At 34.3% G+C, this 20,348-nt stretch overlaps 1 long non-coding RNA gene across 1 annotated transcript in view; it reads left to right on the plus strand.

Moving 5' to 3' along the window:
- The first annotated feature begins 4,430 nt into the window (after positions 1–4,430).
- The window catches only part of LOC309842950, a 156,802-nt gene continuing 140,884 nt past the window's right edge, over positions 4,431–20,348 (plus strand). The window contains exon 1 of the long non-coding RNA XR_014299870.1: positions 4,431–5,992. This is a non-coding gene — a long non-coding RNA (uncharacterized lncRNA). The remainder of the gene's footprint in view (positions 5,993–20,348) is intronic.

The raw sequence follows: 20,348 nt of genomic DNA on the forward strand, positions 1-20,348 counted from the left end.
GTACTGGAGTTTCATGAAATGTTTGTATTTGTATTGGAGTTTCATGAGATGAAGTTGGAGTGAATTGATATTTTATAAAAATTAATCTTTAAATCCATGACCATGATAGTCCTTTCTAATTGTGCCAGAATTTTATGTCCTTTGAGACTATAATAAAGCTCCTTTCATATAACTAGATCTTCCATATTGCTTGATAAAGTTATTTATAGCAACTTCTGTATTTTTGGAACTTTATTTTTTTTAAATAATTTTATTTATTTATTTGACAGACAGAGATCTCAAGTAGGCAGAGAGGCAGGCAGAGAGAGAGAGAGGAGGAAGCAGGCCCCCTGAGGAGCAGAGAGCCCAATGCGGGGCTCGATCCCATGACTCTGGGATCATGACCTGAGCCGAAGGCAGAGGCTTTAACCCACTGAGCTACCCAGGCACCCCTATTTTTGGAACTTTTAAAATTTTTAAAGATTTTATTTATTTGAGAGGGTAAGAGAGAGCGCGCAAGAGCAGGGGAAGGGAGAAGCAGACTCCCTGCTCAGCAGGGAGCCAAACATGGGACTGGGTCCCAGGACCTGGAGCTCATGACCTGAGCTGAAGGCAAATGCCCAACAGAATGAGCCAACCAGGTGTCCCTGGAAATAGATTTTTAAAGTATATTTCTGCTAGCACTGTATAGGATGAGTTGTAGGTGTCACAGATTGGAAGTCAGAAAACTAGTTAGTTATTTACTGAAGCTGCCAAGGAGAGAAACAGCCAGAGAATGAAAGGGATTATGCAGACTTGAAAGGTAAGTAATAGTTGCTGTTAGGTGAAACTGTGGGCAAAGAACATAATGTTGTGCAAACTGTAGAGCACACACTCAAGGATGGTGCACATTCAAGGGCATGGTGGTGGGAGCTTAGCCCTGAGGCTAATCCTTCAGCATCTCTTGTAAGTCCATGGACTATGCAAAATCATTGCATTTTCTGATTATATGACTTAGTAGTCTTCTATTGCTTACATCTAAGAACTTGACATGTATCCACAAAAACAAAAGAAAAAAAAAAAAAGATTGGGGTGGGATCCAGGACTAAAAAACAAAAGATTGGGGTGGGATCCAGGACTAACTACATAATAAAGAGACTAAATTCTGAATGAAATTGTATCTTATATCCTTGACTTTTTAGTATATCTGATTTGATCCTACATATATCAAGCTCAGCAAATATAAATATAGCTCATGACCTTATCTTTCAAACCTGTTCCTTGGCAGTATTCTCATTCTATATCCTTACTGTACAGCCTAGTTAAAGTTTTCTTTTACTAAGGTTGTTAAAATAACATCTCATGTTACCTTTCTGCTTCAAGATTTTATATCTCAAATCTATCTTCTACGTTACTTACAAGCAAAATTACCTCAAGAAATAAATTTAATCATTTCTCTCCTGAAATCTCTTCAGTAGCTCACTGTCTTCTGTCTGTGGGATGAGGATCAATCTCTTTGGCAAAGGATAAAAGGCTTACCCTGCATACCCACATTTTCTCAAGCAAACCCATGCTTTGTCCGTTAGTTTCTACGTCTCTAGTCTGGTTATGGTTTGCTATACCTACTTCACTATGTTACAGATTTGAACCTTTATTCATGCTGTCCTCTTTTTAGATTAACCTTCCTTTTTCTTTTGGCTAGCTTTAACAGATGACATTAGGGACATGTCTCTCAGGTAGATGATCTCTAGATGGGACTAGATCTCTAGATGGTAATCTCCCCATACCACTCTATACAATTTTCTATCATTAATCCCACATTTTATTATGCATTTTTTCCATATGTAAAATACTGATTTCTGATTTTGAATCAGAATACTGATTCAAAAATTCAAATATTTCTGAGGACAAGAACTGGATGTCATTCATGTTTGGCCCCTAGTGTCCATTAATATTAACATTATATGACACATAATAATACTTAAGAGATGATGATTCTGGGGGCACCTGGGTGGCTCAGCAAGTTAAACGTCTGATTCCTGATTGCGGCTCAGGTTGTGATCTCACAGTAATGAGATCAAGCCACACATGGGGCTCCATGCTCAGTGTGGAGTCTGCTTGAGATTCTCTCTCCCTCTTCCCCAAACCCACTCATGTGCACACATACGCTCTATCTCTAAATAAGTAAATAAAACCTTATTTAAAAAAATGATTCTGTCATTTCAGGCAATGTAGCAGAATGAAATATGAAGATGAAATTGGATAATGTTTTTGAAAACATGTTATAAACTCCAAAATATCATCTGTGCTTTAGTTATTGTTATGGCCATAATTAGAGTACTTTTAGCTGGAAGGATGTTAAGGTTAAGACATACATATTTTTAGGGGTTGGCTATATTACACAATACAGGAATAAACTTAGTGATTTTACCTATAAAATAATATGTAGTACAATTTGATGAAATCTGGTGACTTAACATAGTTATACAATATATGTTACATTTTAAATGTGATTTTTTTTTAGCTTTCTTTTTTTAGCTTTAGAAAGAAATATCATTGCAGGATGAGTTATTGCTTGTTTTTGTCAGTGCCCTGTGACATTTCCATTCAGTATAACAATATTGGAGAGTTTTATTAGAGTTCCACATTAAATAACTATGATGCCTATTGAATTTATCAGATTTATAACAGTTTTTGGAAATACATAATATGTTGTGTGTGTAAATGCAAGACACCAAAATATAACATCTCTTATTTCATATTATATTGTTCTTATTTTAGGTAGGAAGTATTGTAGAATCATCTTTGGACCCATTTTATTAATTGAGCGAATTTATTTATAATGTTGTTTATGGCATTTTGATACTCTTGACTGTGAGTTTATGTTTGAATCTCTCAGATACAAATACAAATAATTATACTTTAATATAGGGAATTAAAAGATACAAATTTCTTTTTAGATAATTTTGAGAAAACTGTTACTATATATCTCTAATTTCATAATAAAGGCATAACTATCTAAAAATGTGTTTAGTATAGCTGCATTATATAATCTATTGCATCATAGGAAATTTCACTTCTGAAAAATAAATATGAATTTTGTCCGTTATTGCAGAAATATATATTCACTTCATTTATATTAGTATGTAATAGACAAGTAACTGTAAAATTTCAATTTTCATTTAAAAGTATTTATCTGTGGTATTGTGTGTATTTTGTCACATATTCAGTATTAAAAATGGAAATTTTAAATTTTCCAAGAAGTAAATATTTACCTGTACACATGCATAGCTACCTGAGTATGAGTGGAAATACTTCTCTCCATGTATGTATATGTGCTTGACATATATTCAGTGTATAATAACAGATGGCATTTTAAACAGATATAAAGCACAGTACGCCTAATTCCTCTCTGGAATTGCTTGTATTCTAAAGTTCTCTGACCTTGAATAGTGCAAGTCTTCCTATTGCTTCACTTAGTTTCCACCCCTTTTTCTTCTTTCAATTTTCTTTAGAACCAAGGTCAGACCTTCTATATCAGTTCCCTACAGAGTATGAAATGGCTTATGAAAAAGTACAGAGGCTATTTGGGGTTAGAGATACAGCTTAAAGGGAAACATCTAAAGACAAAATGTTGGAAAGGCCCAAAGGTTTCATGTGCAACCCTTAAAGGAAAAAAAAATTAATAACGTTCACACAGATACTAAAACTATATATGAATTGATTTCAACTTTGATGGAAAGTCCTTTCAAAGTCTGACAGGAGAATTATAAGTAATTGCTATTTTAAGAGAGTTCTTGCTTACTGTTATGTCAAAACTATTACTTTTTTTACATTATGTAACATTTCTGCCTATAATATCCCTTATTGCTTTAGCTGTTCGTGTCCAAAATCTGTTTAAACAATGCATATAGAGTCAATGATAATTCAATTTCTGAACATTTATGATTTTTATATGTGAATGAATAAGGGAATGAGAAGCAAATCACAATGTTCCTGCTCCTGACACCTAAATCTAAAATGAAACGTTTAAAATATACACACATACATTTATACAATACAGTTTTATAGTTGCATAGTTTGCAAGGGTGAAATTAATGATATGAGAAAAGCAGAAATCGAACAGGATGTCATCTAACATGGAAAAAATATATAACCAAATATATCAGTTTCTTAGAGCTGCCATAACAAAGTGCCACAAAATGTGTGGCTTAAAACAATAGAAATCTATTCTCTCACAATTCTGGAGGACAGAAGTCTGAAATCAAGGTGTCAGCAGGGCTTTTCATAAATGGCTTTTATTATATTGAAGTAATTTCCTTCTATTTCTTGTTGGTTGACTTTTTTTTAACCGAAAGATTTTTGAGTTTTGTCAAATACTTTTTTCTGCATCAAGATTACCATACACCTTTTTTTATTTTTATTTTTTCCTCATTCTGTTAATGTGATATATCACATTGATTTTCAGATGTTGAAACATCCTTGCATTCCAGAAATAAATCCCACTTGGTCATGGCATATAATCCATTTAATGTATTTTTGAATTGGTTTGCTAATATTTTGTTGAGGATTTTTGCTTCAATATTAATCAGTGATATTGGTCTGTAATATTTTTTCTTATAGTATCTTTGCTGGGCTTTAATATTAGGATAATGCGGGCCTCATAAATGAACTTGGAAATATTCCCTCCTTTTCAAGCTTTCACACAAGTTTGAGAAGGATTTGTCTTCATTCTTTAAATGTTTGGTAGAATTCACCAGTGAAGCCACCTGGTCTTATTATTTTCTTTGTTGGGAGGTTTTGATTTCTGATGTAATGTCCTGTTTAACTGTATGTCTGTTCAGATTTTTTTTTTCTTCATGAGTCAGTCTTGGTAGGTTGCACTTTTCTATGAATGTATCCATTTCTTCTAGGTTATCCAATGGCATAGTGTATTAGAATTCTTTTTATTTCTGTAGCATCAGCTGTAATATCTCTTCTTTCATTTCAGATTTTTGTTTAAATTTTCTTTTTCTGCTTTAGTATATAGTTAAGGCTTTGTCAATTTTGTTGATCCTTTCAAAAAAACAGCGCTTAGCTTTATTTTTTTCTACTCTACTCTTTATTTTCTTCCTTCTGCTAACTTTGGGCATAGTTTCCCCCAGCCCTACCCCCGCAGGTTCTATAAGTTTAAAGTTAGACTGTTGTTTTGAGATCTTTCTTTTCTAAGTTCAGACACTTATCATTATAAACTTCTTAGTAATGCTTTCACTGCATCCTAAGTTTTGGCATGTTGTAGTTTTGTTTTCCTCTCTCTCAAAATCTTTTCTAATTTCCGTGCAATTTCTTTTTTCACCCATTGATTACTCAAGAGCATATTGTTTAATTTTCACATATACGTGAATTTTACAGTTTTCCTTTTGTTATTGATTCTCCTTTCAATGCTTCTTTGAAACAGTTATTTTAAGGTGGTTTTTTGTTTGTTTGTTATTTTGGCAGTTAATTCATAGGTCTCCATTTATTTAAGATCGGTTTCTTTATTGGTTCACCTTTTGCTCTTTTCCACATGACCCCCCCCCCACCCCAGGATTGGTCATTTGAAAAAAAAAAAAAAAAAAAATCAACCCATGCCCAGCCTTTACAGACTGTTTTCCTATAAGGGAAGATCTTTAACAATCAGCTTGGGTAAAGGTTTCAGGGGGTTTCTCACACCCTTCCAGGGGTATGTGGTTTCTGTAGGCTTCTGTTTATAGCTCACCACTTAGGTTCACGGTTGTTTTTTCAGGAGTTCATACTGTCTCGCAGTCTGGTGTCTGCAGCACAGCAGTATTTGGCCCTGCTCCAAGCCCCTGCTCTCAGAACTGGGGCACCGGAGGTCGGAGGTCAGCCGTTAGCCAACGGCCTCCAGGCCCCTTCCACCGGCCCTCTAGGTCCGGCGCGTCCGTCTCAGAAAAGCTGGAACGTTGGGCCCGATCCTGCTCTTCCCTTCCCCTCCTGCGGGACAAGCCACCAGTTGCATGTTTCCTCCAACAGCTCTGAGCTGTGCCAGCTCAAGGTAAGGACTCTCTTGCTCTCTTGGGTAAAATGCAACAGCTTTTTTTTTTTTTTTTCTTTCATCCCTTTCAACAGGACTTCTCTTTGTTTTGCCTTTGCCAGAGGTACTGGGATTTCTTCACTGGTTCCTGGGGTTCTTATAAAGGCTTTTGGGATCTTGGCCTGTTCAGTTTCTTGGTGGAGGAAAAGGTCGGGGCTTCCTGATTCCGCCGTCTTCCTGCTTTGGCTCAGGCTGGCTCAGGCTTTGTTTCTTTTGAGGCCTCTCTCCACCGTTGGCGGATTCCTGCCTTCCCGCTGTGTCCTCGCGGTTCTCACTGCCTCTGCTGTGTATCCTGATAGCGTCTCAGTAAGGCCCTTGGCCATGCTGGTTTGGGGTACACCCATATGGCTTTGTTTTGCCTCAATTACGTCTTTAAAGGCTTGATCTCCGAATAGTCACATCTGAAGATATGCGTGGTAAGAACTTCAGCAGAGGGACTCTGGGGGAACACAATTCAGCCCAGAACAGAGTCTGAAAAAAATTTGGGAACAATACATTTTTGATAAATGTAGAAATAAGGGGGCCGTAAAACGCATCATTCGTTTTTAAGAAAACGAATGATGTATTTTACAGTGACTAACATAATACAATACAATTTTTCTTAAAATGTTGAAAAAAATGAAAAAAAAAAACCCTCAAAAGAAATAAGGAGACCCATCACGTTAAAGTTAGTAATTATTAATAATAAAAACTAGACTTCTGAAACAAATGAGAATAAAAATAAAATACTTTAAAAAGAGGATCACATATTTGAGTTAATGTTAAAAGATCACAAATTTGAGTTAATGTTGAGTTAATGTAGATGTTAAATTAAGAACAATTTTAATGCATGAGAAATTTCTGAGCTGTATAGTGCTGAAAAATAACAGTAAAACAAGGACATTGATAAACAAGAAAAGCTATCTGGCAATGAAAACTCAAGAGCCTGCTATTTTGTTTTTTAACATTTGACCCAGGAAGAAGTAGCTCTGTAAATTTCAAAATATCTATTTGCTTTTCTTGACTACTTTAAATCTATAATTGATAGAGTATGAACTTTGAACAACAAATGTAACAGAGATCCTTCTCATTATTTTTAACAGAATTTCTCCTTAAGTAAAGTTTTATTGAATACTTATAAGAAGAACAAAGAGAATGTAAACGTTTTATACAACACGTGTTTTGATATTTATATGCTCCACTTTTTTTCAAACATAATCTTTATATAATAAATGATACAAGAAAGTTTCAATGTTAAATGTAAGCCAAAATAAAGAAAAGTAAGCATTTTTAGGAAAAAATGAAAAGTGACTTGGGTCAGTTAAAGTAGTAATGTTTTTGGATCTTCAGTGAAATCTGAATAAAACACAAGTGGTATTCCTGAAAACTGGGGTCAGAGAAATCCTCGGTGACAACAAAAGCATAAATCTCAGTATAGCCTCTAGCCTACTGTGATTCAGCAACTTTTTCTGAAAAACAGATAGACTTGATTGTGACTGCTGAATATCATTGCTGGGCTTGCTGAGTTTTAATCAGTAATATTCCCATCTTATGGGAATAACACAAAATAGAAGAAATGATTTTAGGGTAGACATTTGAACTCTTGTACTTCTTCAGTCCAGAGTTGGATAACATTAATATCAGTGCCCACTTTGTTTGATGATTATGAGAAAAGAAATTTGAGTTTTAGTTTGAGAGACTCATTTTCGCTGCTGCATATTGAAAGTAGTCACTCATCTTCAAATAGCAGCTGCTGACATCTAGAGAAGAATTTGGAAAATTCTATTTAGAATCCAATCTGCTTTCACATAACTTATGTAAGTTGTTTACCTCATTCTTTATTGCAGAGGATATCTGCATAAAAAAAGAATCCTTATTTCTCCAGAATTCATCTGTGATCGCTGTTTTGCCACCTGTAATGGTAATTTTCTCTCTGTGGAATCAAAACTGATAGCTTTGGAAAGACTGGGACTTGCAAAAACGCTTTTATTTCTACACAGATAATACATACTTTTTCATCATAGCTACTTCCAAGCTCTTGTTCATATTAGTACTTCCAGGACACTGTTATAAGATTTATCAATAAAATCTGAGGCATTTTTACATCTTTATTTATTTATTAAAATATATCAAAGATAACAACATTCACTTGTGATAGCTCTTTGTAACTGATTTCCATGACAGACTATTTTATTTTTTAAAGAATATTAAAAATATTTGCCATATATCATCTCCTTTGATTTCTCAGCAACTTTCAAATATAGGTCTTACTTTCATTACTGGTGAAAAGATTGAGGCATTAACATATGAATCTTGACTTTGGGATAATAAAGTTCAGAATCTCAGATATTCCCTCTTCAGGCATTATAGTTAGAAAATAAAGAAAAATGTAACTTTTATAATTTAAAAAAGTGAAAGCAGAAACGAAACAAATAAAAAACCCACCAAAAGCCAAAAAAACTGAACTCTAGACACTTGTTAACATTGCTTGCACTTTCCTTGAGGGAGGAGACTGTTTCACGTTTACTATTGTATCTTCAGCATCAAGCACGCTATCTTTGAATAAGTATGTATATGTTTGTGTGCATGGGTTTATTTATAGATTATGTGTTCTAGTTTTTAAAGTGCTTAGAACTATCATCTTTTGATGTAATAAAGAATGAGTTTTTTTATAATAAACAATAAAAGTTTAAGTTTTCCTATGAATTATATTCTTTATTCCAAATTGAATAAAATAATATTGGGAAATAGAAACTAAGCTGAAAATTATACTAAAAACTGTGAAAATTGGGGCTCATGAATTTCCAAAAGTAATTAAATCTTACCCAAATGCTGCATCTGAGTCTTGTTTTGTGTATCCCGTTAGGCAGCTTCAAGAAAACTATAGCTGTGCAATCATAACTCCCTTTTTTTTTTTTTTAAAGATTTTATTTAGTTATTTGACAGGCAGAGATCACAAGTAGGCAGAGAGGCAGGCAGAGAGAGGAGAGGAAGCAGGCTCCCCGCGGAGCAGAGAGCCCAATGTGGGGCTCGATCCCGGAACACTGAGATCATGACCTGAGCCTAAGGCAGAGGCTTTAACCCACTGAGCCACCCAGGCGCCCCTCATAACTCCCTTTTTTAAAATTTTTTAACATCTGTAATGGAGATACTCTAAAAAGCACAGAATAGGTGCATTGATTTAATTTCTGAAATTTAAGAGAAGTGGGAATTAATCACAGCCCCTACAACACAACTAGGATGGTGTGAGCACAAAGAACCAAACACAACAGAGCAGGTATGGAGTGATTTCATTTAAATGGCCAGAGGGTCTTAGAAGTCCCCCTGGGATAGTGACTGAAACAAGGGGCACTTCTGTACCTCTAATGATCTATTTCTTGATCTGGGACAAGTTTTATTGTTACACTAATTTTTTGAAAATTACTTGTGCATTACATTTGGGATTTGTGGATGTATATGTTGTACATCAGTAAATATGTGGTATATAATATGCAAAATTTATAATATTTTCATAGCACTACATTTGTATGCATTTTTGAAAGTTTGAATAAATATCATGACAAGGATAAATATATTTATCAACTCTTTCTCTTAAAGCTCTGTAGTATATGTCCATGGTGCTCTCATTTATCCCATTTACTTTTTTCACCCACTCTCTAGGGTAATAAATAATAATATAAAACTAAAGTAAATATATTTATTTGTAAATGTATTATTTATAACGTTAGCTTCTAATTCTTGATTAAAAGGAGGGTAATGAGTATTTTTCTTTACTTTGGTTGGTTTTCCTTTTGTGGTCTTGATCTAAACTCTGAAAAGTAAAATATAAAGGAGCACAGGTATATAAAAGGAAAAAATAGAATTACTTTTTTCTTTTATTGTTTTATTTATGATGTAACATGCCAAGCAGGAGTGAGGGTGAAGCTTAAACTTGAACATTTGCTTTTACATTTTCTTGCAAATGCATTATTTTATTGGTTTTCTTTATTATTGTCACTTATAAGGGCTAGTCTATTTGGCTACATTTGAATGCATTGAACTTGATACTCATCATTATAAAAATGTCAGACATATTTATGAGCTGAATCTTCCCACATTAAGCTGTTCTTCAGCTTTCAGTGTTAAAGAAAACAAAAATCTAAATTTGTTGCTTCAATTTAAAAGTTACATAAATACCTGGATTTGTGTGTGTGTGTGTGTGTGAGAGAGAGAGAGAGAGAGAAAGAGAGAGAGAGAAACATCTGAACCTACACTGATACAGTTGCAAAATTTGTTTAAACTTAATGGTGAACTTTTCCCTGTTATGTTGTACCATGTGTCTGTAGTCCATCATAGCCTTGACCCCATCCACCCAATACCTATTTATTAACCTAATATTTCCTTTTCCTCATTTATGTCACCTCCCTACCTTAAGCATTTGTCATCATATAATGCCATAGACTTAGAGTTATTTATGTTAGTTTGTGAGGGCTGCCATAACAAAATACCACAAACTGGGTGAGTTAGACAACATAAATTTATTTTCTTAGAGTTCTGGAGGCTAGAAGTTAATAATGAAGGTGCTGTCAAATCCAGTTTCTGGCGGGGTTTCTCTTCCTGGCTTGTAGAAGGTGACTGTGTATATGTATGTGTGCATGGGGTGAGGTGTGTAGGTGTGTTTATAGTTATAGATAGTTACTTAGGCATGACTTTCTCAGGTGTCATGGCATTACTTTTCTAATGATTGCCTTTGCTCTCAAATGTTTGCATATATATTTTTTGTGTTATTTTTATAGGTTATGTGCTGCTTCCTTTTTCCAGGAGAGTTGTTTATAGAATATTTATGGGTAGATGCCTACAGGCTATGTGAGAAGCTATATGAGATTTAGAAGCTATGTGAGATATTCAGAGTCATTGTAGAAAATTTTTAAAGAAAAAGGGGTTTGAGCACGAGTTCAGTTTTACCTTTAGAACTCTCATCAAAGCATTCAGAGATAGGTGGCATGTTCACAATAAAAAAATACCTCTATTGCCTCAATCAACTACTAAGACTCGTATCACTTTCTGAAGATATGGTTTGATTAAGATAGTATATGTTTTGTGCGCCGGGGTGGCTCAGGGGGTTAAGCCTCTGCCTTCAGCTCAGGTCATGATCTCAGGGTCCTGGGATTGAGCCCCGCATCAGGCTCTGTCCTCAGCAGGGAGCCTGTTTCTTCCCTCTCTCTTTGCTTGCCTCTCTGCCTGCTTGTGATCTATCAAATAAAAAAACCTAAAGATATTATATGTTGAATTCTGAACCCTGTAGTATTTAGAACCAAAATACTCATTTGCCTCAGGTGCAAGCAAGGGATTTTGCTTTGTACTGCAGATGCCAGTTAATTTTGTTATATGTGCCTTAGATTTTGATATCTGTAGCTAACTATGGGTTCTTCTCTACTCTTCACCCTAAATTTACTTCTGTACTGTTTTAATTGTTTTGAGTTTTATCTGTTGCTTTTAAATTGCCCATACCTTTTTTTTTTTTTTTTTTGGCCACACTGAAATTTTTTTTTTTTTTTTTTTTTTTTGGTTCCTTATCCCCTGTTGTTTTTAGGTTTTGTTTTATTGTTGTTTCATTTTATCTAGAAGAAAAAGCATATGGAATGCAATTTCTGGTTTCAGTTATTTATCTTTCAATATTTCTCACTCATTTTTTTACTATAGTTTCTCTAGTCATCTTTAGATTAGAAAGTTTTGTTCACTCACTAGCAGTTCCTTCTGGAGAAGCTTATAATTACAACAATATTTTCAAGCATTGTCATATAGAAATATATTTTTCTGTTACCTTTGTTTTTGAATATAAGGTTGCAAGGATTTTGAAATCTTGAACCTTTATTTTTTTCCCTTGAGGACAAGATAGATCTTGCTCTAATATCTCTATACAGTGTGTAGCACTATAAAGATGTTTTCTTGAGATTATTGCTGTGTTCTATTCAAGACCATATCTTTTAATAGATTATGTGTCCCATTTTAATCACAATACCTTTGATAGTCCAAAAAAATTACATGTACAGTTATATGTGGGATACATTTTTGAAAGCAGAGCTTTATAGAATTTATTGCCAATAACAACAAATTCCAAAAATCAACTCTAAAAGCCATATTATTTTAAACTATGTCATTAACATTAATGGTGCTTAGCATTCATCATGTATACTTTTCAGGAATTTTGCAAGCTTACTAGTCAATGAGACATTATTAAAATTAAAAAAACCTTAATATTATATTAATAACAGAAAAAGTTTCTCAAAGCCAATCACTTCTGAGTATTTACATTTACTTTGAGCCATGCTCTTTAAGTTGTGACTGTGTTGTGGAGATGCTGTAACTACTATGTCTCTCCTTGTAACCATGTATTCAGTGGTAGCTTGATCAGTTCCTGTGGCAGTATTTGCATCTGAAAATAGGTAAAAATCAAGTCTTAATTTATTTTGTTGTTTTGTGTTGACTTATATGAGGGAGAATATGTTAATAATGTAGATCAAACCTACAAGTGTATTGTATTTGTAGCCTGTGTTGTGAATAGCACAGACCACTGAGGAAATAATCTCCCAGGATATAAAATGGCTTCTCTGATTTAGGAAAGAATCACTGACAAATCACTGACAAATAACTGAAGTTTCTGCATACTTCAGAGTGAAACTGAAAGAGGTTTGACTTAATGAATACAATTTGTACAATGGTGGGAAATTTACAGTAGATCATATATTAGTTTTAATGGCAATAGCTTCATTGGGGAAGGAATTTCTGGATTGAATAGCAATTCCATGTGTCATGGATGAACTACATCTATAGATTGGCTAAGAATACAAGAGCTCATTGGAAATCTAACCGACTTCTTGTGAGAATCAATTTGTACTTCGAATTTACCATAAAGAATATGACATTTTATTATTTCTCATAATCCTTTTTATTAATGTAACTCCTATTACATTTTTCTATGTAAACATATACACATGTTTTCTCCAGGGAGCCATGTATAAGACATTCATTAACCCATCATTGTGTACATTGTAACAAGATCACCACATGTACATCAGACTTTGCAAAGCATGGTGGCAGTGATCATGTTATAGAATTATTTGGTATAACCCTGCCACAAATCCCCAAATGAAGCTATCCTCATTTGCCGCAGTGAGGCTGATGATTCACACAGGAATATGAACACAAGAATTTAGTTCTCTGAACTTCTAAGAATTTCAGAAAATACAAGAGAAAGGAAATATATCTTTTAAAGTTTTAAAAAGATTTTATTTATTTTAGAGAGAGCCTGAGTTAGGAGGAGGGTCAGAGGAAGAGGGACAGAGAGAGAATCTCAAACAGTGCAAAGTTCAGCAGGGGGCTCCATCTCAGGATTCTGAGATCATGACCTTAGCCAAAACTGAGTCAGGATGCTTAACTGACTGAACCACCCAGGTGCCTTAGAAAGGAAATATCATTGTCTTAATTGCCTTACTACATTACACTAATAAGCTTAGTAGCATTTATTTTCTTTCTGCATTCACTAATCTACCATCCAAATTAATGATTTTTAAGGTTTTTCTAAAGTAGATGTGGTCCACATTTCATTTAATGGTTGCTCCATTAAAGAAGAGGTATTTTCTTTTCTTTTTTTTTTTAAAGGATTTTATTTATTTATTTGACAGAGATCACAAGTAGGCAGAGAGAGAGAGAGAGGAGGAAGCAGGCTCCCCACGGAGCAGAGAGCCTGCTGCGGGGCCCGATCCCAAGTCCCTGGGATCATGACCTAAGCCAACGGCAGAGGCTTAACCAACTGAGTCACCCAGGCGCCCCAAGAAGAGGTATTTTCATAAGAACTAAATAAATGTATTTATCAAGATGACCATGCTCCTTACTCAAAAGCTATTGTTTCCTTGATGTAGATCAGGAGAGGAAACAAGTTGTTATATTTTGTAGTCTCACTGGTATTGTTAGCAAATAACGTTAAGGACTTAAATGACGGAAACTTGTTAGCCTTTATGACCAAAAATTAGGAAAGGATTGAAGACTAATCTCTTGGTGTATGTGATGCTTATAACATATTATCTATAAGAGGAATGATAAATCAATGAAATAAAAAAAGACATAAAATGTCTTATTGATATTTCCTTTAGCCATAGATGTCATCTTAAATAGAGTTTACGTAGTCAGATATTAATGGAGTAACAAATATGAAAAACAGTAGTCTACTTTGGCTGGCACCAATTCAAATTGATTATCATATTCTGTACCACAACCTCTGGATCAAATAAAAATTCAACAGTTTTAGATGTTTTCCTGTAAATAGATTATGGAGATTAAACAAAACTGGAAAATGTGATCAACACAACTTCCTAAAGATATAAAGAATGGAATAGAGAATTTAGAAATACTAATTTTCCCTCATCCTCAACAGGAAAGTACTTCATGTTTTCAAAAACTTAGTAGATCGACTCTTGCCTACTGCTGCACCATGATATTCCACAGTCACCAGAATATCAGTGCGATCTTTTAAATGTAAATTGTTGTCAACACATCAAGTCTTAAAAAACATATGATTTGATGGGGCGCCTGGGTGGCTCAGTGGGTTAAGCCACTGCCTTCGGCTCAGGTCGTGATCTCAGAGTCCTTGAATAGAGTCCTTGAATTGAGTCCCACAACGGGCTCTCTGCTCAGCAGGGAGCCTGCTTCCCCCTCTCTCTGCCAGCCTCTCTACCTACCTGTGATCTCTCTCTGTAAAATAAATAAATAAAATTAAAAAAACAAACATATGATTTGGAAAGAATATTCAAATCCCTTTCTGTTCCAACTGTATGAGAAAACAGGTGTATTTGGTGTTTTGAAAGACTGCAGTTACTCACACAGTGTTTTTGCTGTGTACTTCTGTGTGCTTGTTTTATATTTTAACAGTTTATGTTTCAAGAATTTGCATTGTTGGCATGCTTTTTTATTTTTTCTGTTATTTAAAATGAAGTGGTGGAATATATCTGAAATATCTCTATATAAAAGGTGAAAAATAAAACACATTAATGTACCAAAATTACATAGGATGTATCAAACCCCAGCAAAAATAGGTCTTATAAAAAAATAAAACAAAACACAACATTCTGTGAAAGGCAGTTAATCTAATTGTTTTTCCATTTTTTAATCATCACCACTTTAAGCAATATATTTTTTAAGACTCGTTGAAGGGATTTTTTCATGAATGAGTGAGATACCCTTTGTGGATGACAGAACCCATGCCATAGAATGAAAATTATGTAGAGGTAAATTTGATCAGAACAGATTATAAGAGTTTTAGAAATAGATTTCGTTTTATACATATGTTTACTTCTTAGTAAGGTAGTGGTGAGAAACTTAGCCAGAATAATGTCAGGTTAGGTAGTTTGGAAATTCTCTTCTCCTTGTATTGCTAAACTATGATTTTCTGCCCTATATTCAATGGGGCTTTTAAACCTGTGCTTGTCCATCACAATCTCATTTTTTCCTGTGTTACGAAAATTACAGAGACATTTCTCTATGTATTTCTGTGATTGCTAGTGTTTCATCTTTTAAATAAAAGGATCACTATCCATATTTGATTAAGGCACTTTTGCTATCTTTTTTGTATGTTTTATAAAATTGCCTCCTCTTAGATGTTAGTTATTGCTCTGTAAATTTTGTCTCTTTTAGATTGTGTCTTTTTGATACTTGGCCTGTCTTTTTGTTCTAAGGTGAATAAATATTTTCTGATCTACATTGTTTCACCAATGATAAATACTATGTTTTGTATCATCTGGTGTAAGAAGAGAAACTTTATCACCGGTAACTGAAAATAGATTAAATAATGGGTAGATATAAAGTGTCTATATGTATTTATTAATATTATTTATTTCCTGATATCTTAATAACCCCATTAATTTTTTAATTATTCCTTTTGGCTGTATGATCTCACTGTTTGGATCTTAGGATTTCTCCTGTTTAAATACTACATGACCGTTGCATTGTAAAATATGCAATTTGCCATAACATAACATGCTTGACTTTTTTTATTTTACCCGAGTTAAATACTGAGTGCATGGTGATAACGGGTAAGAGGTTAAAAAACTCAAATTTTAGGGGCGCCTGGGTGGCTCAGTGGGTTAAGCCGCTGCCTTCAGCTCAGGTCATGATCTCAGGGTCCTGGGATCGAGTCCCGCATTGGGCTCTCTGCTCAGCAGGGAGCCTGCTTCCTTCTCTCTCTCTGCCTGCCTCTCAGTGTACTTGTAATTTCTCTCTGTCAAATAAATAAATAAAATCTTTAAAAACAAAAACAAAACAAAACTCAAATTTTAGAACTCAGTGAAACATGTCTTTACTTGGAATTAATTAATCACTCAATTATAGAGTGGTATAACACTAACTACAGATGTTGAAGATATTTAATTAGATATATCATCAGAAGAACTTGAGATAAATTCCTGTAATGAGTAATTATGCCACAGTTAAAAATCTCTGATAGGGAAATATTAAACAAAATCCTTAAAATCATCGTGTTCTATATTGACTAAACTGAAGACTGAGAATTAGCTGTAGATGCTGCTACCTTTCTTAATAATACATCCTTAATAGGTTACTGTTCACAAGGATCACAACAAATAACTATTTATTACTTGAATGATGTCTAGTTACATTTTGTTTAATCAGCATTGAGCAACGTTAGTGTTAATACAAAAATAGCCACCGCCTACCTATTTCTGTTCATAATGTGGGACTTATGAGAAAAATAGCTATGATTTAGTAATCTTTTATGCTATATCATGGAAAGTTTAAATAAAATATCCATTCTAATCAAATTTAATATGGTAGTTAATGCTAAACAATTAGCCATATTAAAGAAGCTGCACCACTACTAAGATAGTTTCCTTTTATCTATTTTTGCTAAGATTGTTTTTTAATCATGTTGTGTGGATATTGAATTTTTGTTAAGCAGCTCTTCTGCTAACACTGGAATAACCCGATGGCATTTTTTCTTTAATTTGTAAAGATGGTGAATTATATTAGTCAGTTTTCTAATATTAAAATAACAATGCAACCTGGAAATTTTTCAAATGGCTTCCTCAAATCTTATTATATATGCTGGATTAGTTGACTCATTTTGTTAAAGATATTTATATTGATATTTTATCAGAGATTGATACTTTTCTCCCAGAATTTTTTCTCCCTTTCTTCTTATTACATATAGAAACCACTCAATGTACTGCTCTCCCCACATTTTGCCCAATCTGATGTAGTTGTAATGGTTCATTTGTCTACTTATCCTGAAGATAGTATATATATCAACCTTCTTTGAAGTTAGAAGTCATCAGGAGAATTTGATCCAAATGATATGTGCATTTTCCATGACCCATTCTGTCCTTGCCCTCTGTTCTTTCCCTCTGTGAGAGGGAGAAGCAGACTTATCCTTGGGTAGAGAACCAGATATGGAGTTCAGTCCCATGACCCTGAGATCATGACTCGAGCTAAAGGCAGACACTTAACTGACTGAGCCACCCAGGCTTCCCTGACAAATTTTATTATTTTTTTAGGATTAGGAAATTGTTCATAAACATTTCATATTTATTTGCCTGATTTATTTTAATCTCTTGTTTTTCCTTGTCTGTAATATCATCAGTATTTTTTTTCTAATTTCTGATATTAGTTGTTTTTCTCTCCCTCTTTCAATCAGTCTTCCCATTTTGTTAGCTTAAAAAATCTGTTTCTAGCTTTCTTGTCTTAAACATTGAATGTTTATATTTAATTATTTTTCTTTTAAGTATGGTTCTTTGATTTTCTTTTTCTTATTTTGCTGCTGCTATTTTTCAGATGTTCAGTTTTTACATTTTTTATAAGTACTTAAGCTGCATTTAGTACATATTTAATATAGCACGATATATTTAATATATAATATCATTTAAAATATTCTGGTTTGTAATACTATTTATTGGTCCAAGTGTTACTAAAAATCTTTTCTTAATTTCCAAATATATGATATATTTCTAGTTACTATTTTGTTACTGATTTTTAGCTTATTTTCATTGAAATTAGATAATTACTTTATGTCTTATTCTTTTAAAAGTTTTGAAACTTTCTTAAATATTCTTAAGATAAAGAGTTCTTGTGCATGGAAAGAGTGTTTAATTCTTCTATTGAAATTAGAGTGATTTACAAAGTAGGTCAGATTTGTTATATATATATACATATATATATATATATATATATGTATATATATATATTTTAAAGATTTTATTTATTTATTTGACAGAAAGAGATCACAAGAGGCAGGCAGAGAGAGAGGGGGAATCTGGCTCCCTGCTGAGCAGAGAGCCAAATGATGTGGGGGTTGATCTCAGGACCCTGAGATCATGACCTGAGCCAAGGGCAGAGGCTTAACCCACTGAGCCCCTGTTAATTATATTTTTGAAATCTTCTCTATCCTCATAGATGTCAGATATATATCTTTTTCTTCATGAAGAAGCAACAATTTCTAGTAACCTATTTCGTTTGATATTGACATAGCTTTCTCATCATTTTTTGTTTCTATTTGAATTTGCAAGCTATACATTCTGATTTTATCTATCCTTACAAGGTTTTCATATTGCATGTTTTATAATGGACTGTAATTTTATTCTTTGCTAGTTTAGTTACATTTTCAGTTACATCTTTGTTAGTTCAGTTACATTTGGTCTGAATATGTCTTTATTTCTAAAGACTTTCCCCCCCTGGAGGTAGCATTCTAGATTAGCAGGCATTTTTTTTTTTTTTAATTAATATCATTTTATAGTCTTTCATCATTGTTTCTCTTAATAATCTAGCTGTACATACAATTGCTAATCTTTTCAGGGAATCTGTTTTTTTCCTCCCACATCTGAGTACTTTTAGAATTTTCTGCTATTCCTGGGTTTTTTGCAGTTTTGTTAAGTAGAAGCTAAACTTGACTAGTGGAAGGAATGCCCTGAGGCAGAGTCCCAGGTTCTTGAAGGGGAGTGATAAAGAGATGAGAGTGGGAGGACAATAATTAGTAAGCTAAACATTAAAAGCATTAAACGCATGGGAACACAACTTCTGACCCTGTGACTTTCAAGACCCTGGGGCAGACCAATCAAGAGCATGGTGGGTGCATGCACTCTCATCTTCCACCTCTGCTCCAGAGTAACCCCTAGACTCACTGTAATGCATTTGCATTGTGGGAATAGCTCCCCCACCTCACACCTCTTGGAGGAAGGCTAGCATGACAGTTCTGGTACAAACAACCTTGTAGGATCAAAAACTCCTCTGTAGGAGGAGTTACCCAAAACTCCCAAACTGTGGGTGGAGTTACCCAAATGATTGGAAGCAGGCTCTATTAAAGACCACCCCACTGGATGTCATAGCTCCTTTCAGCCAAGAGAGACAACAAATATCCCATCCCAAAGCAACCTAGACCCAGTTCCACCTTGGAACTTGACCACTCTCCTACCTTGAGAGAGCATCTTTGCTTTAATAAACTGCTTTGTGCTTGCTACTTCCCTTCCAACTGTCTTTATTCAAGCATGGATCACCACATAAATCTTTCCTTGGAGAATCCAAGGACTAAGACCTCCATTTACACAATGCAGACTCTCTCACTGGTAACATCTTTTGGTGCCTCAACTCTGATGGCTTTGCGTCTCAATCATTCCCCTTCAAGGACTTGGAACTCTGCCTTCCACTGCTTATATCTAGCTTATACCTAACAGTTTCATTATGTTTTACAGTTATCCTATTTTATATTAATTTGAATTGATGTCTTTAATCATTTAAAAACATCAACCAATATATATCCAAATATTGCTACTCATTCATTAATATTTTATGTTTTGTTTTGTTTTTAATTTTTTATTTTTTATAAACATATATTTTTATCCCCAGGGGTACAGGTCTGTGAATCACCAGGTTTACACACTTCACAGCACTCACCAAAGCACATACCCTCCCCAATGTTCATAATCCCACCCCCTTCTCCCAAACCCCCTCCCCCCAGCAACCCTCAGTTTGTTTTGTGAGATTAAGAGTCACTTATGGTTTGTCTCCCTCCCAATCCCATCTTGTTTCATTGATTCTTCTCCTACCCACTTAAGCCTCCATGTTGCATCACCACTTCCTCATATCAGGGAGATCATATGATAGTTGTCTTTCTCTGCTTGACTTATTTCGCTAAGCATGATATGCTCTAGTTCCATCCATGTTGTCGCAAATGGCAAGATTTCATTTCTTTTGATGGCTGCATAGTATTCCATTGTGTATATATACCACATCTTCTTGATCCATTCATCTGTGGATGGACATCTAGGTTCTTTCCATAGTTTGGCTATTGTGGACATTG

This window comes from Mustela nivalis, assembly GCF_964662115.1.
Source record: "Mustela nivalis genome assembly, chromosome: 1".
Lineage (NCBI taxonomy): Eukaryota > Metazoa > Chordata > Mammalia > Carnivora > Mustelidae > Mustela > Mustela nivalis.